This window comes from Diorhabda sublineata, chromosome 4 (assembly GCF_026230105.1).
Source record: "Diorhabda sublineata isolate icDioSubl1.1 chromosome 4, icDioSubl1.1, whole genome shotgun sequence".
Taxonomy (NCBI): Eukaryota; Metazoa; Arthropoda; class Insecta; order Coleoptera; family Chrysomelidae; genus Diorhabda; species Diorhabda sublineata.
Genome location: NC_079477.1, coordinates 19,732,628 through 19,759,007, shown reverse-complemented (window position 1 = coordinate 19,759,007; position 26,380 = coordinate 19,732,628). Strand labels below are relative to the sequence as shown.

Below are 26,380 nucleotides of genomic sequence, written 5' to 3'. Positions count from 1 at the left end.
GTATAATTAAAAAGTTCTTTATATGATATATTATTGTATATTAGTTCTTTGGATAAATCTAAATACTGTTGTTTGTCTATGATACTGTGACATTACCTTTGTTAGATGATATGACTATTAAATTTAATTTTTTTTTTAAATGTTTGGTTCTATATAATAGATCCTTATATGCAGGAGATTGTTTGGGTTCACGAATATGTTTAATTAAAATGTTGGTTGGTTTGGCTATAATGACATTTCTTTCTTTTTCATTTTGTATGAAAGAGGATATGTAATCAATATTGACTAACATAGTTATAATTAAAATTTATATAATAAATAATTTGTTATGAATTTGTAGCCTGATTGTAACATTTTCAAAAGTGAATTCATTTGTTGTATAAATTATTTGGTTTTTCAATTTTGAGAGATGATTTTCAAGTTTGAAAACTATTTTTTGAGAACTAATGATCCGACACTCAAAACTACTAATAATTATAATAAATTAGTAAAAAAGTTTTCAACAGAAACTATAACAGTACTTCTGCTAAATTCTACTGTTTACCAAAAATTCATAAACCTACTATATCAACTAGACCCAATATAGCATCTATTAACAATCCTATCGAACCTCTCAATGATCAATAAATCAAAGACTTATTGTAAGTAATTTTATTATTGTTATAAATATTTTTATATTGTACTTAAGCATAATTTCAGTCCCAGAGAATGAATATATAAGGATTCGATAGCTCGGAAAATATATTAAAGCTAGGCTACTTTGGTGTGTAAAGAATACTTACGTCTTCCCCTTGAGCAAGAAGTGTTGAAGACACAATTTGTAGAATCATCATATCCGCTATATTAAACTACGACGTCTGTATCAAATCAAGCTTTGTCCAAATACACTATAGTTTCTGGCGAGAAAGACTGCTGTAGTTTTTGCAACGAACAATGTGAGAAAGAAACAATATACGGATTTTAATAAAATATAGATGTAATAACATCTAAGAGGGTTTATTAGATGGAGCATAATTATAACAGGTTTCATTTTATTGATTCTTCTACAACCCATGTAAGAATTGGACTAATAATAATAGAATATCACGAATCACACATACAACCTAAAAACAACCAACTTACATTTACAAAATAACGCAGTTATAGACCTCCAAGGTACTCCATGAAAAGCGATTTTTACTAGGAGAGGATTACAACTTGAAATATATTTTGAAGATTTGTATAATTAATCTAAAATAAAGCCAACTTCAGTCAATTTTGCGAAAAAAAAATAGATTACTTTTTCACACGTGAATTAATGTAATAGCCGACTGACCATAACAAACAAATAAACCTGATCTTTTCTCTTTCGTTAGTAACTAAAGCAAAGCCATATCGAGTAGAGAATTAACACCAATCATTGTATAAAAATTTAGCATTCAATCAATCATTCAAAGCATTAAACTATTGTAATCCACCTAAAAACTTCTTCTGTTGTCGAAGAGTGCCTTACTACAATCCATAATACATGATCGGAAACCACACACAAATTTCTAAAACAAAATAATGAAATCCTGCAAAAATGGAAATCAAGATATATTTGGCAAACTACCAATAGAAAACGTCTATTCAGTTTGAACGGCTACTGAGAAAATAAAGCATTTAACTATACTCCCATTCGTAAACATGGTAGAGAGTGGATGGTAAGCTATATTACTTAAAGCACTATAGTGGCTCGAGCATCTTTTAAAATATTTTGAGTAGTTCAACTCATAAATGTATTCTAGGATCGAACTGGAAGACGTCCTTAATTCATCTAAATTTTAGTATTGAAGTAATTAGATGGTCATTACAGGCAGTGGACCCCTATGGACCTCTAATATGTTATTTCTTTAGTAAGTCACCTGATTTTGAGATTGAAATAATTTTTGTTGTTTTCCTCTGCAATAAAATAATGTGGGGTTCTAATTACTTTATTGCTAACTTTTTATGGATGATAAACTGCTGTTATTGTATGTCTACTATTGTCGAATTAGTTGTTTGTGTACTTTTGTGATGCGCGTTATTTTATTGAGTTTTTTTTTTTCGGTATCATCATGGCGGTTTATTACAGTTAAATTTTTCATTCTAAAGTGGTTTCTGTTGACGTTTGAATCACATTAGAGAAACTTTAATGGAAAATTTATATTAGAATAATTCGTTTTACATTACAATTTTTTCTTACTCTTGTCTATAAAATTGAATAACTGAACTTCAATCAGATACTTGAAAAATGCATTGATAAAGAAACACTTTTGGGAATTTTCAGCCCGAATTGGGTGATGAATTGCTGAGTACGTATTCGGCAAGAGTTATCGTTTGGTGTGGAATATAAAACAACCGAATGATGGCGTCATTCTTTTTGATGAAAATATGAATACCGAATAAATTATTAGACACAATATATGAATTATCAATGCGGGAAAAAAGATCACCAAAAAAATTGTTGGATTCTTAGTAATATTTAATTAAATAAAATGACACCATAAGATTAATTTCATGAGGCGCCAAGATAAATAAATAGTAGAGTTGATGAAGTGAGATCGATTTGTAAGAAATAATGTTTGTACGTATATATACCAATAGAAGTAGCTATAGGCTGTGCCATCAAAAATTACTTAACAAAAATATGAAATACGTTGCCTTAAGAAGTTTAAATTAATAGAGATACTTGTTTCTTGCTCTCTAAAATCGCCTTCAATTTTTATAAACCTTATCAATGAGGTCCAAGTTGGATCCGCCCCTTCTAGAAAAATTAAACGAGCTAGACAAGAAAAATAAAATCACCCTACAATGGATTCCGGGACAAACCGGAGCATAGGGAAATTAACTAGTTGATAAACTCACTAAATTCTATGAAAATTCAACGCCATTAACAACCAACTAGCCTCACCTAACCTATAAATTTCAACTTCACTTATAATGACCAAACTTTTAAAATTTATTGTCATTTCATTCTAGCCAATGAATATTCAAACATTCATATGTTATGCATAAATTTACCAATCAATATTAAACATCATTCACTAAAACTTATCCTTATCTAATCTATAAAAATTCAACGTCACACAAAATCAAACCAATCAAAAATTAATAGAAATTCCTATTGTAACCAGAATAAATATTTCAATTAATCAATATTTCTATCATAGTCAATTTGAATATTGAATTTCGAATTCCATGAGATTAAAAATTTTTACAAACTTTCATAATATCAAAATCACCGGAAATCTCAATTAATTATTGCAAGTAAAATTTTATTATTGGTTTGTATTTATACGTATTTCTTATATTGTATTTGACCATAATTTCAGTCCCAGACGATGAATACATAAGTATTCGAAAACTCGGAAAATATATTAAAGTTAGTCCACTTTGGTGTTCCCTTGCCAAGCTCCCAATAATATATATATATATATATATATATATATATATATATATATATATATATATATATGTTACTGTGAATGCCCGAATATAGTATATATTAAATATATTAAGATACTCTAGTGCCTGTTAACATTTAACATCCACCTAGGTAATTGGTGAATGACTGTTATTTATCCTTTTGATAAAAATTTCAGTCATTCTTCGGTGACTGTCACAAATTGTTACAATAAATAGAATCATAAATAGATGCAAATTGTTTATTAATCGAAATCATATACCTACTAATCAATAACATACATTTCGTTATTATATGATCTGGCATCATTGGCTATAGAAATGAAAAATACTTATTGGTTACAACGTACACATTATTATTACAAAATTTTTGGCGATAAAAAAATATTGGAATTGAAAGATGCTTATTCGTTACATCGTAGACACCACAAGCCCTTTTTTAGGTGTATTTTTTTCCATATCACAAGACCAACAAAGGCTCAAATAGATAAATAAATTTCATCAATGGTCGTATAATATAATTATGTTGTCCTCGCCTGGTTGCAACGGAACAATCCATTTATTTTCATATTTAACTTTGAAAAGGTCAAACAGTTTCATTCTTCGATAGTCAAGAGCAGATTTTTTACTCTCTTGTTTTGCTTGAAGTACTTCACATATCAATTCACCGTATCGTTGTTTTGTTAAGAAAAAACAGTTGTCAGTACGTTTACCGCTTAACAGCTCATTTATTTTGAGATAAAACTGATTACTTTGCACAGTATTTTCAATATTAATGTCCCGAGTGCATGTCAAATTGTCGATAATTTAATTTTCTCGAGTGCGCGAATGCGCACGAGAGGAAATTATGAGACAATTTGACATGCACAAGAGGGCATTTTGGCAGACTATTTCCTGAGAAAAATTTAATTTAAAATAAACAATAATTGTTCCTTTTCTTAAAATATAAAATTAAAACCAAATGATGTTTATTAATCCTAGACGAAAATTTGGCATTAGTGCAAATTATCGATAATTTGTGCAGTATTATCGCTGAAATTTGATCGTTGCTAGGTAAATATAAAATATTACAGCTTTTTGGTTGACTTAAATTTTTCGAAGGAAATAGTCATGCTAATCTGACATTTTTAAACAAACCTCTTCGTTACATGTGTTAAAACAAAATAGCACAGGGACGCATTTACGACTGTGTTCAGTGAATGAAGCAGCGTACATTAAAGAGAGAACGGTATATATGACGTTCTCGCTTTTTGAACAAACACTGGCGTTTGTTAACATTCACACAAATTGTAAATCGCCGATTAACATTATCTATATATATATATATATATATATATATATATATATATATATATATATATATATATATATATGTGTGTGTGTGTGTGTGTGTGCGTGTGTGTGTCTGTATACATATGTTTATGAGAAGATGAGAAGAACAATTTTTTTGCTGCCACCATATTTGAAATTAACAATGCTTTACTCCTTAAAATATATGTTTCATTTATTCAAATTTCTTTTACGCCATAATCTAATTATTTTAAAAATATGTTGAAAAAATTCATTCCAAAACAAATACTATATCAGAAACACATGATATTTCGAAGAAAAAGTTAAAAATATATAAATTCCTAAGAAATATTCATTTCTTTCGTTAGTTGTAGTTTCCTTATATAAAAATATTCATATTTCAATTGTGAAAAATGAATTAATAAAAAAATTAAAATATGCAGAAATACCTCTAAATGCTATAGGAGTTTCCAAATCAAGTTTTATAGCACAATTAGAAATGGATGATCTTGAGTAAACTGCCCTAAGTAAACTTGATACAGGTACAAATTCTATTATTTTTCCGTTATGTAGATGTACTGCCCATGCCGTACTAAAAAATCAAATTGAAAACATAAAAGAAAAATTCAATTCTTATCATAAAACATTTCAATTCACAATCGAAATCGAGTGAACTTTAATTCGTGTCATCCTATGAAAAAGATCAGTGATAATAAGTTGGCTGATAGATCTATCCAACTATCATAAATTTAGATGCTTAGCTATTCAACTACCTTCTTTTCCAGTGCTCTTTCCAATGTTCTGTAACTGATACTACAGAAGGATTCGGATCCCATGAAGGGATTGTCTGCCCCTGCTATAGTGAGCTTATCAACTAGTTAATTTCCCTATGCTCCGGTTTGTCCCGGAATCCATTGTAGGGTGATTTTATTTTTCTTGTCTAGCTCGTTTAATCCAACTTGGACCTCATTGATAAGGTTTATAAAAATTGAAAGCGATTTTAGAGAGGAAGAAACAGGTATCTCTATTAATTTAAACTTCTTAAGGCGACGTATTTCATATTTTTGTTAAGTAATTTTTGATGGCACAGCCTATAGCTACTTCTATTGGTATATATACGTACAAACATTATTTCTTACAAATCGATCTCACTTCATCAACTCTACTATTTATTTATCTTGGCGCCTCATGAAATTAATCTTATGGTGTCATTTTAATTAATTAAATATTACTAAGAATCCAACAATTTTTTTGGTGATCTTTTTTCCCGCATTGATAATTCATATATTGTGTCTAATAATTTATTCGGTATTCATATTTTCATCAAAAAGAATGACGCTATCATTCGGTTGTTTTATATTCCACACCAAACGATAACTCTTGCTGAATACGTACTCAGCAATTCATCACCCAATTCGGGTTTTTAGTGGTTTAATGGAGAGCAATTTATGATGATACCAAATCATTTGTACAAGAGCTGAAAATTCCCAAAAGTGTTTCTTTATCAATGCATTTTTCAAGTATCTGATTAAAGTTCAGTTATTTAACTTATAGACAAGAGTAAGAAAAAATTGTAATGTAAAACGAATTATTCTAATATAACTTTTCCTTTAAAGTTTCTCTAATGTGTTCAAACGTCAACAAAAACCACTTTAGAATGAAAAATTTAACTGTAATAAACCGCCATAATGATACCGAGAAAAAACTCAATAAAATAACTCGGATCACAAAAGTACACAAAAGCACACAAACAACTAATTCGACAATAGTAGACATACAATAACAGCAATTTATCATCCATAAAATGTTAGCAATAAAATAATTAGAGCCCCACATCATTTTATTACAGAAAAAAACAACAAAAATTATTTCAATCTCAAAATCAGGTGACCTACTAATGAAATTTGTGTTAATTCTCTACTCGATATTGCTTTGCATTAGTTCGTTGATATGACTAACGAAAGAGAAAAGATTAGGTTTATTTGCTTGTTATGGTCAGTCGGCTAGTAGATTGGTTCACGTGTAAAAAAGTAATCTAATTTTTTTTATTGCAAAATTGACTGAAGTTGGCTTTATTTTAGATTAATTGTACTAAAACACTACCTTTTAGGTAGTGTGTGTGATTCGTGATATTCTATTATTATTAGTCCAATTCTTACATGGGTTGTAGAAGAATCGAAAAAATGAAACCTATTATAATTATGCTCCATCTAATAAACCCTCTTAGATGTTAATACACCTATATTTTATTCAAATCTGTATATTGTTTCTTTCTCACATTGTTCGTTGCAAAAACTGCAGTAGTCTTTCTCGCCAGAAACTATAGTGTATTTGGACAAAGCTTGATTTGATACAGACGTCGTAGTTTAATATAGCGGAGATGATGATTCTACAAATTGTGTCTTCAATACTTCTTGCTTAAGGGTAAGGCATAATCATTCTTCATGCGACTTAAAACAAACATGCCACATTCAGTTATGAATAACGTATCATATAATTTCTGATTTGTGTATATTTACAGTACTTTGTGTCGTTAAAGCTCATGACTTATTTTTATTTTCTCATCAACTGATTTCACAATTATTCTCCATAGAATTTTGGACTTCTCCACTCGAAGTCTTTTTTTCTTCTCTATTATCCTCTAACACTGCATCTTATCATTTTTTCTTTGGTTTACATCTTTTTCTTTCGCCTCCTTTCCGCTCTGACATTTTTATTTACCGTCATCATTTTACTATGGCTAAATCAACTCGCTCTCTTGGCTCTCATAAACTATTACTCATAAGTATTTATAAAAATTCTTCAGTTCCTGGTTAGTTCTTTTCCACCAAAATCCCTCATTTGCTTTTATTCCTCTAAAGATTTTGCTGAAAATCCTCCTTTCCTATATAGCCAGTTTTATTTCTTCCATCAATGCTGAAACAAATGTTTCAATTCGGTACATTGCTGTTGTATTATTGTTCGATATATTCTAATTTAAGCTGCCTGGCATGATTCCTGTGATCTTTCGCCATTCTTTTATTTACATCAAAATACATAATGTTTTCAATTGTCAGTGTTGCTCCCAAGTATTCGAGTTCCAAAATTTTTTCTATCTTATATATCTTTTTGTCCTCTCCCGCTTTAATCTACATGTATCCTCTTTTGCCAACCACATGGTGGCTTAGCACCATGTAATTTTATTCTTTGTTTATTCTTAGTTCATAAGCTCAAACAGGTTTGTAGTACATTGAAAGTAAACTATGCTAATAAAATCGCTTACTATAGTAACCAGGATCAATATTTCAATTAATCAATATTTCTTTCACACGTCATTTTGAACATTGAATTTTGAAATCTATAAATTTCAGGTTTTTACAAGAATTTATACAACTTAAAGCTACCACAAATCTTAATTAATCATTGTAAGTAAAATTTTATTATTATTATACATTTATACATACTTTTTATACTGTACTTGACCATAATTTCAGTCCCAGATGATAGTTGGTGTTTCATTGCCACGTTCCCAATAAGAAAATGCTATACAGAGTGAGATTTATGTATGGAACGCCTCAATTATCTCGGAAACGGCTTTTACGACGATTTTTATAAATTTTTGTGATACATTCGGTATTATGGTGGTATCTATATTGTTGTCAGATCTTTTTCTGGAAAAATGATGAACTTTGTTATTTCAAATAGATCACCCTATATATTTTTTATTTTAAAAATCTTTTAGAAATCCTTAAGAAATATTAATTATGTTTCATGCAATATTGTCTATACCTAAATGCCATAATTTCGGAGCTATAGCTACATTTACAGTATCTCCATCATATAATGAGCATTTAGATGGTTATGATTGAATAAACTCGTTCAATTTCAACATTCTTCAATAATTTATGAACTAAAACAAATCTTGTAACAAGGTTTAGTGTCAGTAAGTTAGTAAAGAGCTTAACGAAACTGGTGCAGTAAAATATTTATCCAAATCATGGCGCAGAAAACCTACAACAACTGAAGACAAATCTTTAAATGTTTGTGTCATGTTAGAAGTAGATCCACATTAAATGTGAAGTAGAAAAATTACAAGTTTTAGAAAACATACAGTAGAGGCGATTACAGTAGATGCTCAAAATGTTATCCATTTACTTCATTACAACAAGCAATGCGATTTTTAAAACTTTTTAATACATTTTGCAACATCCCTGACTGCTCAATTCTTCTTATCTCTGTGGTAATTTATCTTTTCATTCCTGAATATTGGCAGCTTCCTTGGATATTCCCTGGATATTTGTCTAGTACTCAAGTGTGGATCGTCTTCTTACATCTAAAGATTTGTTATTAGTTGATGCAGCTTTTCTACTTCTTGGATTTCAGAAAGCGAAAAATATACAGGGTAATCCAATTCAAATAACAGATTTTATTATTTTTCCGGTGAAAGAAGAGATCTGACCTCAATGTAAATACCACTATAATACCGGCCATATCACTAGACCCTTGTAAACGTATATATATATATATATATATATATATATATATATATATATATATATATATATATATATATATATATATATATATATATATATATAAGAGCCTTACCCTGACTCCGAAGAATTTATGGGTGCGTACGGATATTTTATTTGTTTTTATATAAGTTTTTATAGCAAATAGTTCTATGTACATTGTTTCTTTTAAATAATTTCTAAGAAGGTCTATTTAGTATTTTGTTTTGTTTCTTTATTTTTCTAGAAATTTCGGTATTTTCTTTTCTTGGATATATAAGGAGTTTATGTATATAATAAATAGTCGTAGTGAACAGGCCGAATTAGAGAGTAATCGAAGAATTGAAATAAATTATTCAAGTTAGTTAAGTGATATTGATAAGTGAATTATAATCTATATATTGTCTATAGACAATTTCCATGACCGATTAGAAAATATGATATCAGTAGCTGGTCAATCCTTGAATTTAGCTGAGAAAAGGAGAATGGGGGAATTTCTCTTGCAGTATCGAGAACTATTTGTACCAAAAGATGGGTAGACTGGTAAAACATCAGCCGTCAAACTCAAAATCAATACTCGTGATGCCAAGCCAATCAGAGAGAGGAAGCTGAAAGAATAGTTCAAGATATGAAAGAAGAAAAAGTAATAGAACCAAGTACAAGTCCATGAGTGTCTCCAGTAGTGCTCGTGAAGAAAAAGATGAAACAACGAGACTCTGCGTGGACTTTTGCCAGTTAAACAACGTCACGGAGAAAGAGAGCTACCCTCTACCCCGAATTAACGATACATTCTATACTTTAGCTGACAGCAAGCTGTTTTCTACCTTGGACCTAATTAACTCCACGAATATAAATCATATAAATAAATGAGAAAAACATTACAATGACATTAGTGTCTATTAAAATATAAGTCTTTTACCTACTTTTTGCCTGTTACGGTAAGAATAGAACTTTTGTAATCAAATATTTTGTCTGAACATGTGTTCACATCATAATGACAATATTTTCTAAGATATAAGTTTGTCAATTCCATTTAGTTGGTTAATTGTAGTTTATATTGGGCGTAGTGTATGTAGTGTGTAGTGTAGAAAGCATGCCCTCATTTTATCAATGTTATGGATGCATCATTGAATTCATTAAATAATATCTATCTACTTATGGGGTTTTCATGATTTTTGATTATTATATTTCTCCAATATTTGGTTGTTCTGGATATGGTAGTAGATAAAACATCTCCCTTTATAAAACAACGTTGTTTATCAAATAATATCTGCTATTCCTTTATGTATTATTCTCAAAATTATGCTGTTATTATTCGAGTTTGATTATGTCTCTCAGAAATGTGTAATGCTTTGAACGACAATTTTAATGACGATTCATTCCTCCATAAATTCATACATCTAATTACAACTGTTTCTGAAACAATCACGCAATCGTTATTTGACTTTCCTCAAAACTAATTTCACCTAATTATTTTGAATCACCTAACAATTATTGATTGTAGTTTGGAAACATTTTCCGAGATAAAGTTATAAACTGCCTAAACAATTGCCTTCTTGATTTATTAGAATAACAGAGTGTAGAATTATGACTTCCACAAAACTACAATTTGTGAATAATTAATAGCAGTTGATTAACTATGATTTAAGAAAAACAATATAAAAATAAATATACACTTTGAAATCCAATGTTAATGACATTCTATACCGTAAGTATATCATAATATGTATTTTTCCTTTCCAAAAAAGAAGCTGTATATTTTTAAAATCTCGATTAATCCTGAATCAAATATTCTACATAATATCAGGAGAAGCAGAAAATATTCATAATTTCCTTTGAGAAATTGAATATATGCAATGTATATTATTTTAAATTTATCACAATAAATGCTCATTGCTCAACTTAATTTTGGCAATTAAATAATCATGTCGAATATTATAGAATGGTTTAAAATATTTCTATATTTATCCTTTATTCAAAATCCGAAATTTTAGTTGGCTGTGTAGCTCTTGAGATAATCCCTTAAAAAATCCAACGGTGTATGGTCTGAAAATCATGCAGGTCACTTAAAAATACCTCATCTATCATTTGTTCTGGGAACCTCGGTCTAAGTAAGTTCTGACAACTGGACAAAGTTCAATAAAGTCTTTAAAAGGGCCTGTGAAGTATTACTTAATTATCCGCCTTTGGGACAAGATAAAATTCAAAGCTATAATGACGGCATATATCCTTAACGAAAAGGATAAAAAAATAATGAAAGATGAATCAAGGATGAATGGTTTTTATAAAAATTTATATTCTATTTGACAAGTAGAGAATGCAATGAAGAGACTTATACAAATGATGACGTGACTACCTCTTCAAAAATTATGAAGTATTAAGGCATCACATATCAATAAAATTAATTGTAATGTAGTATGTGGGAGTGAATTGTGCAATCGTGTTTTTTCTTCCTCTGTTTGTTGAACATAAGTTGTTAATGTACTAATTATTCGAGGGGTTATAGAACTGTAAAATTAATTTGCAGTATCTATCTTATTATTTGGTGTTCCAATGCAGTTATATCCCTTCAAAATATACTAATAAAGTTACCACAATCAGTAGCGATAACAATGGTCTGTTTACGATGTTGACTTTGAATTTTCTAGATTTATGAGAATACTAGCTAGTCTGACATCCACTTTATTTTTTTACGTGCGTATTAAAAATAAGCACAATAAACCCTTTAAAGGTTCACGTATGTCTGCATGCGATCTTTATCTCACGTAACGAAATTTCTTCTAAAATTACGTAATACTATTACCCATAAATTTGTTTACTCCAGCCTTAACAACCATCACTCCAATGCAACGTTCACGTAATCAGTGAGCTCGTTTCTCCAATTATAGGAAGATCATTGCACAGCTATCCTTTGGAACGTGAAGCACGACTTTCATCTACCTACTCCGCTATTGGGATTAGTTAAGGCCTCAATACTGTACAATGTAAAAAATGCCAATTGAAATCAAATCATAACATGTTTTCCTGCATTTTGCAAAAATTAGAGGGCATATTTACTTCTACGATATAAAGACTTCTAATACTAATATTTACTGCGGAGCATACCACGCACTGGTTTAATGTTAGTATTGATTTTTAAAACAAATCATTACATATTTTAGGATCGTCTAATAGTTTCATTATCTGGTTTTATTTTTATAATGTATATTATATGTAAAAATATTCACATGTACATTTTAAAATGTAATTTCATTATTTATTATACTTTTTTGTGTATACCTCGTATTTAAATTTTATTTTATTTGTGTCTTTATTTAGTTTCTTCTTAGTTCTTACAAGTTTTTGTCTACCAAATGTAAACAATTTCCTGACATAAATGTCCTCTCTCTTTATATATTACAATTCGAACTAGTTGTCACCAGTTGCCATCGTCAAAACGTAAATTAACTAATGTTTTGGTAAAACCAGTTCTTATTTGACTCAATGGGTTTTTCCAGTGCGAGGCAATTAAAACTTATTCAACCAATATTTAAGCTCATCGACATCATTGCCAACTACAATAGAAGCCAGTGGATATGACAATGAAGCTAAAGCATCTACGACTCTAGAGCTTCTTATAATACCATCAAATGACAACCTAGCCTAAAAGTTTGAATAACGTAAATCACCATTCAGAGAAACAGCACACCAACACTTAAAAGCAGATCGACTTAATTTAGCCGGAGTGATTTGTTAAAAGGATTGTCAGGGTTTTTACAAGATTGAACATATTATGCTCAACAAATTGTACTATGTATTTATATATTTGCTCAATTGTTTTATCATTTATCATATAACTAAATCACTATTAGGTGAAAGCTAATTATTTAAATGTGCTTTTCAAGTTAGAATGCTACAAGTGCTAAGAAAAATTTTTGCATGAAGATCTTCCAAATATAAATTCACCTTCAAGAACTGTTGCTAATGAAGCAGCCATGAGAACAGAACAAAATTAATGCGCTTTGTATGTAAAAAAGGTCTATATCAATAAGGTGTCTCTGCAAGAAGAATGATAACTGAATGTAACTGAAAATGCCACGATAATTTTTTCTTGTAATAACAAGTAGACTCTCATCCTTCTCTTATTTTAAGGTTATTAGATTATTTTTCACTGTATGAAAACAGACGATTTTATTATTATTGTTTTTACTAGAAACACGGCTACGTATCCGAGATCTTTGTAATAAATATTGAATAAAGTTTATCTTGTTCTCAATCCCAAATTAGCTTTCCTAGTTCTAGTTTTAGCTCGAAATGACAATCAGTTTTATCTGAAAATCATATATTCCAATGGTAAATTCTAGTTTTAACAAAGAAATTTAGTTAAAACTTGTTTTAACTAGGGAAAATGAATTCTAGCGATATATGAGTTTTAACCGTGACATATACATCACATTTTTAAAATATAGCAATGTGTTGCATATTTATTAATGCTAATTCCTTGTAAATGATATTTTCCATTGTTAAATGTGAACTTTTGCGATATATCAGGAAGACAGCAATTTGAATATTTCTTAAATGTATTTTGCGCATTGTGCTGCAAGGCTATTACCCAAGATATCCACTATTACAGCAACTCAAATGAATTATGTAATTGTCTAATTGATGAAAAAGGTGGAATTATTTTAAGACCTACTACCTTAGTAGATATTTCTCTACAGTTTATGAAATTATTAAATTGTTCTGGAAATTTTTTGCACTTTGTAGATACATGTTTCTCCAATCTCTGAATGTTCTTACAGCTACACCAATCTTAAATAATTTTATCTTGGTATTTGCTCATGAATTTCTGGAGGAATGAATTCTGTATGGTAACGTTAGCTACTTTCGTTATCTCTGTAGGTATACATAATATCTCATCTCAACTATCTGAGTTCATCTTTTTAAGCACAAAATTTACAATTATTAGGAGTTAACTCAATTTGAACACGTTTAAATTATTAAAGTGACATTACTCTTCTCAATATCAAATATAGTGTTCATAGATAATTCCAAGAATCAGGTGACAAACGATTTGTACAAAAATATAATCGCTATACTACTACTACTATATAATGCATGAAAATGCAAAGCGATTCGAAGAGTGTGCTTTCGTGTTACAAGAGGAAAAGTAAAAAATGTACCCTACGTTTGAAAAAAAATGTCCAGCACAGTCAAAGGGAATGTAGTTACAAATTGAAGTCTTATTAAGCAGCAAAAATTGACATTTTACTTTAAGACACAAAAATGAGTACACATTTTAATGGTTTCGGCTCCAACCAACATATAAAGCAGATATGTAGATGAAATATTCTACAAATATCAATTGAATAATTTGTTTCCAAAAGCATTAATTGTGTACATTTTCTGAATTTTTTTCTTGAATTCTTTCCGCATACAAGATAAAGATAAGACTATTGGGAGCGCTTTCAATGAAATCTGTCAGCTATGAAATATATAGAAGCTAGTAATATCACTATTACTTCATTATCATGTTGACAAAAATTGAGAATATATATTGTGATTGTTTACTCATGGTAACTAAAATATTGTATTCTATTCGTGAAAAATAGCTATTATGGAATAATTTAATATTTAAAAGTATAAGAACTAATCCTCACTCATATATTGAACACTATTTTTACGGAGTTTTCGTAAAATATTTTAGTCTTTAATATCAGTTCAAAGCTAACTATTACACCAAAACCTCTTGGACTGTTGTTAGTAGCACTGATGTGAATATATCATATCTGACATTGCCATCATGGAGTTTGATATTTTTGACTATTTCCTTCGAAAAATTTAAGCCAACCAAAAAGCTGTAATATTTTATGTTTACCTAGCAACGATCAAATTTCAGCGATAATACTGCACTAGTGCAAATATCGATAATTTGCACTAGTGCCAAATTTTCGTCTAGGATTAATAAACATCATTTGGTTTTAATTTTATATTTTAAGAAAAGGAACAATTATTGAAAATGCAATACGGTATAATTTAAATAATAACAAATTTTAAACACAGAATTAAGTTTATTTTGAATTAAATTTTTCTCAGGAAATAGTCTGCCAAAATGCCCTCTCGTGCATGTCAAATTGTCTCATAATTTCCTCGAGTGCGTATTCGCGCACTCGAGAAAATTAAATTATCGACAATTTCGACCTTCAAGTTCCGGCCTGAATCAGACTCCAACACCAGAGGTTCCAGTTGCAGGGGCCACTCCAGAACCTCCCGCTACTGATATCAGGCATTCCAACCGTCCTCGCAAAGTATCCTCTTACATGAAAGACTATATAACGTCATAATAAGCGTGGGCAACTTTTGTGACTATTATGGTGAAAGCAGGGTCATCGTGAATTTAGAATTTAATAAGAATGTAATAAGATGATACCGCGCCTGCGTAGTTTGTAGTGACTTTTCTATTACTTCACTTTTTTTCAAGTTATCTAGCCTTGCGTCAGATATAAAAAAAGTACTGTCAATAAAAGTCAGTGTTCATCTAACTTCACTGTTGTGTTCGTCTACACCTTAATAATCTGTTTGCCAGTAGTGTTTAAAAAAAAAATCAAGGAGACCAACTGCACAAGACAATTTTATCTCCAGCTCCACAACGAAACGTTTTTGAACAGTAAATACATCGAATTTACGGATCATCCGACGTACCATTCTCGTTTGGCACCCAATAATCTCTCCTTATTCCCGTAGATTATCAGATAAATTGCAAAATCAACGTTTTTCTACACCTGAAGAAACGGTATATATGTTCAAATCACATGTTTTGGAGGAATGGAAAAATGCTTCGAAAATTGGATCTAACGCATGGGAAAGTGTATTAATTTCAATGTAGTATATTTTTAAAAACAATAAAGTCATATCCAGTCATAAATATTTTTTTATTTTTGTTTATCTCAAAACTTATACACTTGTATCAACCCAAAGTAATTATTACAATGTAACGTTTGATTCAAGTTTTATTCACAACACATAAATCCATTATATAGGAAGTTTACGCAACTAAAGATTTATTTGTAATATTATAGTGCCATACTTTCAATTCACGAACAATAGTATTTTTCAAATAAATCGAAAGCTAGAAATTACCATGTAATTCATTGAAAGGCAAAATAATTATTTTTCTGAGCAAATTCCTCATGCTATTTATTGTGTGATAAATTGAGAACCAAAATTTTGGAATTTCAATCTATTAACAGAATTAGTTTATTCAACAAATTCAACAAGTGAAAATATTTATTAATGTATATCTTCCCATGAATATGAATGATTCCAATTCTAATATTGAAAAGTGGTGTAAAAGTGATGTATATTTTCCAAGTACGTCCAATATTAATAAAGATTATAATTTCATCACTTGTTTGAACATAGTTTTGAAATAATTATAAGTTAAAATTGAATAAGAAATTATATAAATAATCAATATATAGTTTTAAAGAATTCGTCCTTTTTTTAATCATATGTATATATATATATATATATATATATATATATATATATATATATATATATATATATATATATATATATATTCTGTCAAAATTAACTTCATTTAACAAATAGTATAATCAAATAAATCCTACCTACCAGCTGATTTTGTGATTCCTGTTAAACAATTCCAGTATAACTACAAATAACTAGAAAAGGGAAGTTCCGGCCGTTAAAGCTCACAAGAAAAAAAATGATAAAATTTCATCAAGCGACATGCGAGTCTGTTTATTAGACTGACAGGTGTTAGAAGAACGTGAATGCGCAGAACAGGCGTCGCGTAGTTAGATAACGTCTCGACGCTACAGTAGACGTATACCGACTGCCTGGTCCGATTAAAGGCACCGCGATGCTTGGATCTATGGTACAGGCTTCCACTAGAGAGTGCGTATAAGAAGACGCCTTTGAATTTCAAAATGTCACTGAAGGTAACGACGCAACAATCGAAACTATTATAAATGTATATTTACTGTTTTGTGCGGAGCAAAAAGTTTATCAATTATTCAAATTCTACGGAAATTTGTTTAAAAAAATATACCTGGATAAATCTTTCCCATTTATACAATAGTATCTTCAAAAACATGTCGGCAATAACCATAACAAGGTTTACATAAAAGTCACCGTCAATTTTTCATTTTGTAAAAGATATATGTATTTCTATGATAACCGTTTGACCACACTCTAGAAAATAATATATAAGAATTGTAGTTTATTTCTAAAAAAATCTAATTGTCTGAGAAAATCAGATTAAGGTATGCAAGTACATACTTTTTCTTCATTATAAATTTGAGTTAGCTATTTATTTTCCTCTAGAGTACAAGGAATATTTATCTTCATGAGTCAGACACATACAGACTTGTAAGGTTCAAAATAGATAAGAAGCTTATACAAACGATAAGAATATTTTAGTGGATGCTATTAAATCAAAATATGAGCAGCAGAATAATCAACTTCGTGGAATGCTTTTGGAAAATAATTCCGTTTGTGTCTAGGCAAGAAACAGCACCGATTAAACAATTCCTATTGATGTTTGTAATCTTACTTCCCCTTCTGGAGACACTTCCTTAAGAAGTGGAATTCAGCCTCAGTTGAGTATATAAGAAACTGGTACTTAGGTGGGGTAAACAATTTATATTAAATTGGACGCTACCAGCTTCTTAACGAACGACGCTAAAAATGAACAAAAAAGATGGTAAAGCTGGAAGTATCTTATGAATTAAGTCAGAAGTTACTACTATGCCACAATACGTTAACAAAGGAATATTCAAAATGTTTTAAGAAAAAAGTAACAAGCCGAACGGCATGCTTCATGTTTCAATTTTTTGCTTCTTTCTAATTGCTTCTTGTTATGTTTTTCTCATTGTTGTCGTATATTACTAGCTCCATAATCGCATATTTTTCTTAGGAATTCGTTATTCCTTTCTTAATAGGTTTTCGCTTCGTATACTGCTCCTGTGTTCTGTTATTATTCTATATTTTAAATAAAAGTGAATTTTAAATATTTATATTCATATTCATGTTCTAATTTGATTTTAATCTTGTCGTAGTTCTTTGTCGTAGGCTTTTTCCAAATCTATTATTAATTACATTTCCTTTGATGACTGTTGTTTTTCAACCAATCATTCTAATGCACAATCATTCTTCCAAGTTTAGATCGGCTTTGTGATTCTGATAGCTGTGGTTCTAATAATGCCTTTTTTCTTTCATTTGCCCGAGAGTTGCTACTTAAGTTTAGAGATAGACAAATAGGAATAAATATTTATGATTGGATATAGCTTTATTATTTTCCAATATATCACCCATTAAGATTAATACACTTCTGCATGCGTTTGAACGAATTATGGAATTATTTTTTCCATCTTGATTGAGGTACCTCCAAAACATGTGATTTGAACACATCAACCGCTTCTTTGGGTGTAGAAAAGCATTAACCTCGCGATTTATGTTTGAATTGCATGAATAAGAATGAATCATTGGGCGCCAAACAAGGACGGTACGGCGGATGACGCATCAATTCGATTTTTCACTGTTCAAAAACGTTTTTGGTGGTGGAAAATGATCGTCTTTTGCGATTGGTTACTCTGATTTTTTCACTTCTGGTAAGGAAATACTGGTATAGCAATCAGAATTGACCGTTTTACGTTGCTCTAATGGAATGGTGAACATGTCCAATCATTTCGAAAAAACAGGTTTCGAAGATTTTCGTGAGCGAACAACTAAACATAAACATAAACAAAAAACAAAACAACAGCTATTCTCATATATAATTGATCAATTCATTCAATAACAAACTTCGCCCCTTTTTCACTTCTTTATGTGCCATAAGGAAATCTAAATAAACAAATCTATTAAGACTACAACGAATCTAGAAACACAGAAATTATTCCATTTTTTAATGTTATTTATCAAAAATAATTAATAAAAACAATGGAATAGTCAAATTAAACAAACATTGAACAAAAAGAAGATATTCCGAAAACAGATATATAATTTATTCAGATAAGGAACCATGAAATAAAATTGAATATAAAATAAAAAAATCTAAGAAAAAATTAGCAAACATATGATTAAAAATACTAAATCTTTCCGTGAAGATAGCAAGCTCAAAAATATTAGATAATTTAGGATTAGCAAAATATAATGTTGATTATCATTTATTTCAGTGTCAGTATGAGAGAAATTGAAAACTCATATAGTAAGTTAGTTAAGTTAAATCAAACTCATTTGGCTAGTAGACTTGACAACTGAACAATAATTTTATCATATATTTATCAAAGAGATATTCACTTTGAAGGTATATTCTCAAAAGATATAATTAATCAAACAAACAGAAGTAAAAGAAATTCTTAGTTATTTACATTCATTCTCATAACGGAATCGTCTCTGATATTCATATTAGCCGATGAATTACTTGATATGTTCAGAATTATCCCTATTCCTAGTAAAGCAAATAATTTCCTTTTACCCCGGTATACATTCATATAATTTCCAGAAGATCAACAAAATGGACAAATGAAGAATGCAAGAGGTTCACGCCTTGTAACTACGTTTAAGTGAAAAATTACATGACAATCATCAATAAAGATTGTAAACTAAATTTAGGAAATAACGATTGCATTGAGTCATTTCGAAAACATACCTGCATAGGATGAAATCAAACACTCACTCAAAAATTGCGCTAACTGCTTACCTAGATACAAAAAAGATACTCAAAAAATACAAAAAAATAGAAAACAACAAACAAAAGAACAATAGAACACATAAAAATATTAACACAATCTGACGAGAGGCATTTGTTTGTTATGGGCGTTTCTTCTTTTTCCAATTTTTTTTATTATACGTTTTTTCTTCTTCAGCTCTAACATCAACCACAACGCGAGCCCTGCAGAGGAGTATGTTCTATATCAGAGCTAAATCTAATTAATCCCTTCCGTCACATGAATCTCACCCCAACCACAAAATAACCCAACGAACTTCTGTTATAGTACTCAAGTACAAGTATTAAATGATACATGAAGAAATATTTTGTTAGCGTAATAGAATGGTCGAAGCAGCTCAAAGGTAAATATTAAATTAATCGATCGATAAATTTTCCTATCAATATAAAGTATAGTTGTATAATAATTATCTTGGTTGTAATAATTATTCCAGGTTTTCTTTCATGGAAATAATAAAGCAAGGTGTATTTTAATTTTTGGTGGTAGCGCCAGTTACAATATCTTTGACCTGACTTTTTTTTAGGACGCATGGAAATGATTCTGTGGAAATTTTTGTTTTTTGATCACTATTATTGTGCATGATTTGACCGGAGAAGTAGACTAGTTCTCCAAAAACTATTTTTTATCTGTATCACTAAGGAGCACCGAAAATATGAGAAACGTACATCATCCACCCACCTCTGGCTTCATCAAACAACATCACAAATTCTCAAAACTGCAATACGTCATATATTCATTTTTTGCATCACGGTCAATACAGAAAATAGTTTTTCGGTATAAAACACAAAAAGATTGATTTTAGCAAATATTTTAAAATTAATTATCAGGATCATGAACAAAAACAATGCATTTACGGTAAAAGTGATGTACCAATTTACTTCGCATATAAGAAGGAAACAAAAATATTACTAGTCCTAGGATGAAGATTCAACGAAATCCGCTGAATACGAACGTTTGCATAGCCAGGTTTGATAATGAAGCTAGAGCATAAATGTAAGGTGTCTTATTTGGTTGTAAAAATAAACTGTAAATTTCTCCACCCTGTAATAATGTCAACCCCTCTCAACAAATTTAATAAAGCTAACAAGTATAGATGTATCCAATATTTTCCCAATCATATTGTTTTATAGATTGTTTCAATTTTCTCTCTATTAAACTGTATTGGTCATTTTGTGTTCATTACGTCTCCTCCTGCAGTTAAATGAATTTCGATGTTGGCGCCAGTGATAAGTAAAACCTCAGACATTCTCATATTCTAGTAATAAACATTCATGTGACACACTAGACATAAATCTTAGATTATAGTGAAGGATTTTAAAAAATACTTAAGGATATACAAGATAGAACAGTTATTTGTAGTTAGCTCTGACGAGATTGTTTCATATCCACGGTAAGACAAGTTTGGAAATTAAATGCCAGATTATTGTAATAAGCACAAATTTGAGGCAGCTTCATTAAAATATGATACTTTGTAAAATACCAAACATGTTTTATGCAAATATACTCATTATAATATTCAATAAAACAAATATCAAGAAACTTTGGTATACTTACATTGTAACAATATATGGGTGTTACATTAATTTTGCGTTAAAATACTAATTTCATTACCTTGAATTTTTGGCCATATTATGACCATCTTTGATGCAAACTAAGATAACAGTGACAAGATTTTATGTTTCCCCATATTTACAATAACATTTTTTTTCTAATCAAACCTGTTAATGAAAGCAGAATAGTGGAGATATTGTTGGTTATTGCAGGCTCGTCTACTTGTGTTAAGTATAAATAAGTACTTTATATTTGAAGATATATTAATTTCCACAATACTAGCAATTTGGGAAGAAGAAGGTAGAGAATCATAAAAAAGACTAGCTGATCATCCGAAAGCCAATACAGACGGTTTAGACAACTAACTTTGCTGGACATTTTAGCTACTATGCACCAAATTACTGGTCAATGGTTTGGAGAGGAAAAATTATCCGTAATTATGCCTACACACTATTTATCGTCCATGATTGACCTGGTACAAATAATATAGGGCTGAAAGCCAAAATGGCATAATATTTATCGACGATTCTCTCGTAGAATCAATTATATTATTCATTAATTTTCCGACATATACATATAAAATCTATAAATCAATGTTGAATCTTACATTGTCAATTTTGTAGCCTCATAATTATATAAAAAAAAAGAAGAAAGGACGATAGTATATTCTCAGTGAAGGCAGACTTCGCAAAAGACTGAAAGTGAATAAAGAAAAATCCTAAAGCATATATAGTTATCGAAAGATTCTAAACGGTTAGTTAAATAGAAAAAATGATAAAGAAGAAATTCAGAAATGTGCATGAGACCAAATTTTAAAAACTAGTACGAGTTATCAATTAATTTTACGAAATGTTGCTATTTAGTGTAATCGAACTTCTATTACCAATCAAATAATATTTGCGTATTTGTCCAAATTTAATTCTATTTTCTCCATCTGTCATAAATGACAAAACCCGAATAACAAATAGTTATTTTCCTAACAAGTGCGGAAAGTGATACTTTCCCGCACGCGACTGCAGTTGTCCCGAACGACGCGGAGCGGAGTTCGGGCAAGCGGTCAAGTGCGGGAAAGACACTTTACGCATGAGTTAGGAACATTATTTTTTCTACGACCGTATATACAAAAAAGTATACCAACCCATTTTTCAAAAGTTATTTTATTCCAACAAACATAATAATATACAAAATTTATACAAAACTACAAAAATATAACTAAAAACTACTAATTATTATAAATATTAATATTGAAAACACAATTTGTTGCATTCTGTAGACCAGTAAGAAGTCGCATAAAGATGACGATGACGGTGACGGCAACGGATTTAAGTCATTTGTAGTACAGAGAATTTTATTTGAAATTTTTTTCTTCTGATTCTCGGAGTCCTTCAAATAGCTCTCAGCGACAGTAGTAGCACCACAGCCACCCAGGCGCTTTAGGTTGGTTATTTCTTCGCCGGAGTCTGCTAGGAACTTTGCCGAAGAACGTCTGAAACTGTGTCCTTTATAACGTTCCGGATTAGGTAGGCGTAAATATGCGGCAATCTCTGCTGGCATATTACCAAAAGTGTTTACGCCAACACATTGAACTGAGCATTTTCCATTCTTATAATGAATAAAAAATCGGCGGTGTGGAGTGGTAGGTGGTCGTAAATCTGCGTACTTTCTGTACAGCGTCAAATAGGTTCCATCATTTATTTCTTCAGATAAAACAAATGATCTTGACGAATGATTTTTGGAATCAAAAATTTTCACAACAATTAAGTTGCCTTTATCTTGAATGTCGTGGACAGTGATATTTACAAGCTCGGATCTGCGGAGAGCGCCAGCCAGTTCAAAAATGGTACTCACTTTAATCATCAGGTATACTTCATCGGGAGCTAGCATAACCCTGGATATATCTTCTTTGGTAAAAACTTGTGCTTTCTGTGCTCGAAAACCAATATTTTTGGTTTAAGAAACGACGTTAGCTTATGGAAGTTTCCTATATCCAAATTTTGTTTTATTTTTACTAAACTTTTTACCATTGAATAGAGGGACCATAATGTATTAGATTTCAAAACCTTACTTAGGTCTGAAAAATACGCAAGAATTACCTCTTTCTTATAAGTTTTGGCCCCTTTCTCCTTACACCATGTAACAAAATGGTCGTATTGCTTCTCATACCTTAGTCTGGATTTGGCAGGTAACAGCTCGGAATTAGCTTCATTTGCAGCCTTCAAAATGGCTTCGGGAAGTTCTTCGTCGGATGAATCCATTAATATTATTGTATCGGATTTGGTTTAATGTGGTTTAATTTAGAAGAAGATTGTTCTTATTCGGTCACTTCCAAGGCGTTTTGAACAACTTTGACGTTTTAGTAACAATTACACGCTTGGGTTGTCATAGCAACTGACATCAAACCCGGGTGGTTTGATAGTTGTTTCTCCTTTGAAGAATGTCACTTTCCCGCACTAGTGCGGGAAAGTGACACTTTCAAAACTAAAATGCGTGCGGGAAAGTGTATTAAAACGCACGGTAGTAGAAAAAATTTATTTTAATTTTCTTTGATATTTGATCTACATCATTATCATCGATCAACACAAGTGTTTAAGCTAATTGGGTTTTTGAAAAAATTTTTGAATCCAGTACCGAAGACATGCCGACAACTCCCGAACAAACCCGAGCGCGTGTGACGTCATAATGTTAGTTTTCACTCATTGCAGTTGATAGAAAAATAATAAATACAGTGTTTTGATCCCCGAACGCGTTATTTTTACTCTTAATTCTTTCTCAAGAACTTCGATTACATCTTTTTCTAACTCTTTCCTCGTGTCATAGCTCTTGTCTCATGAACTTTACTTGCACCAATGATTTGTTGAACTAGCGAACCATTATCACTTTTACAATGAGCAGCTTCATAAAATTTTGATGCAGTAATGCGTCCATAACGAAGTTCATGCCAAATTGCACATTCACTTTGCTGCTTGGTTAGCTGTTCAGCTTCCTCACACACATCTTCTGCCATTTCAGTTTTAGTGAATTCCAAAAATTTTCCTACTCGCAAATCAATATTTTGATTAAAATCCAAAATTAATCGATGTAACGATAAATTGTAACCTTTTTTGGATTCTAAATCAAAATTTAATTGCCCAATTTGAGAATTTATTTGTTGATTTTTGGCAAATTCGACAACTTCTTGTAAAAATGTACTATTATCCGGAAAATTTTCAACAGGAGTAGTAGAGGATTTTTTTGTTAGTTTTTCTGCTTCAATATATTTTATAACTGTACTGTACCAATACCTGATAATCGAGATTTTTTCCAATAGCAAGTGACTTTTGTTAGTGTCGGATCTTCACTTCTACGATGGGTTCACATAAGTAATGCTAATGCATGTTTGCAACCACCTATAGACACAATATAAAAGATTACTATTGCTTACAACATCAAAAAACTTAAATTTAATAGGAGTATAAATTACCTGCTGAAGCTGCACAGACATGGCATTGAGCATCCTGAATTTTTTTTGACTTTTCATTAATAGTTAAAGTAATTGAATAAGCTTTACTCCAAACTCAGTGTTCTGGACATACCCGTCCTTTTACAATACAAATATTATTTTTACGACTTAGTTGAACATAACCTATAGCTTTGTCGCCGTAACTCTCACGCGATGCTCTACAATTTATGAAATAAATAATTATATTTAATGTAATGGAGAATAAATACTTAAACATTTTCATTTATTATATTATTTTTTAAAAAACTTACCTTGATGCCTTGGCACCTCGAACTTCAGCAGAATTAAAGGAACGTCATTTTTTAAAAAATCGGTGATCATAAATATATCAACATCAGGAATATTATCAGACTTTGCCTTAATAAATTCTTTATCACACATAGCTAATGGAAACCAACTAACAACTCGTATTTTAGCAATAAATTTTCAATATTATTGTCTAGTCACGTGTAATAGCCGTAAACGCTGTACTGTTATTAAATAGCTATAACATTATGCCGTCACAACTATGGTGAACAATCATAGCGCGTTTATAGTCACGTGATTTTTATTTAAATTTCATCAATTTTTAATTGTTTATAATTAATTGGAAAAATTTATATACATATAGATTTAAGAATTAACATCAATAACACAATGGACTCGAACATAACATGAAGAAATGAATCATAAAATAGAAGAAGAACAGGAAGAAATGAATTACATGATGTAACACTTGATATTGAAGGGAAAACAATAATTTAAAAATTTAAATTTAAAAAACATGGTTGAAAAAAAGACTTACAAATTAAAACTGAAATGAAAAACAGCAAAGCAGAAATAAAGGCAGAATTAGTATATATCTATAAAGAATTTAAAATTTATGGTAGATATGGAGCATAAGAATTATTAATAATATTAATGTCCAAAGCAATATTTAAAAGATATTTAAAAGCCTTAGAACAATGAAGGGATCAGAATAAATAAAGAAAATTCCTGGGAATTTTTATAACAATCATTAAAAATTTTAAATTCTAATTTATAAATCTTAAAGATCCTAAAGTATAAGTAAGCACGAAGACTTTGCCAACTAGATTATGAGTGTTTTCGAACGGCAAGAGCCCGTGAGTGCCAGACCTTCGGATTTTTATAAGAGCTGAAAATTTTTCTATGTGTGTCCCTAGTACAGGTAAGAATGATCCCCACCCATGAAGCTGAGGCAGCGGTGGCTTTGGCAGGTAACAGGTAACAAAGGTGTATAAAATTCCATCTCAAATTTATCATAAAATAAAACTGAATTTTTTTATATTTGATTCATAATAATATTAAAACTCGCGTTGCTCATTGCCAGACAGTTAGTATGGTTGCAACCCTCTGCCGGACACCCTTAAACTATTATAATTTATAATTAT

At 30.2% G+C, this 26,380-nt stretch overlaps 1 protein-coding gene and 1 long non-coding RNA gene across 3 annotated transcripts in view; both read right to left on the bottom strand.

Annotated features, from left to right (window-relative positions):
• LOC130442468 (uncharacterized) overlaps window positions 1-17,045 on the bottom strand; it is a 501,073-nt gene extending 484,028 nt beyond the window's left edge. For both annotated transcript variants that reach the window (XM_056776607.1, XM_056776611.1), the window contains exon 1: window positions 16,821-17,045. The gene's annotated coding sequence lies outside the window, so the exon portion shown is untranslated. The remainder of the gene's footprint in view (window positions 1-16,820) is intronic.
• A 6,959-nt stretch (window positions 17,046-24,004) lies between these two features.
• LOC130442942 (uncharacterized) lies at window positions 24,005-25,423 on the bottom strand. The gene is made up of 3 exons (XR_008909809.1): window positions 25,241-25,423; window positions 24,951-25,147; window positions 24,005-24,876 (listed from the first exon to the last, which is right to left on the bottom strand). It is a non-coding gene; the product is annotated as an uncharacterized LOC130442942 (long non-coding RNA).
• Window positions 25,424-26,380: the final 957 nt, after the last annotated feature.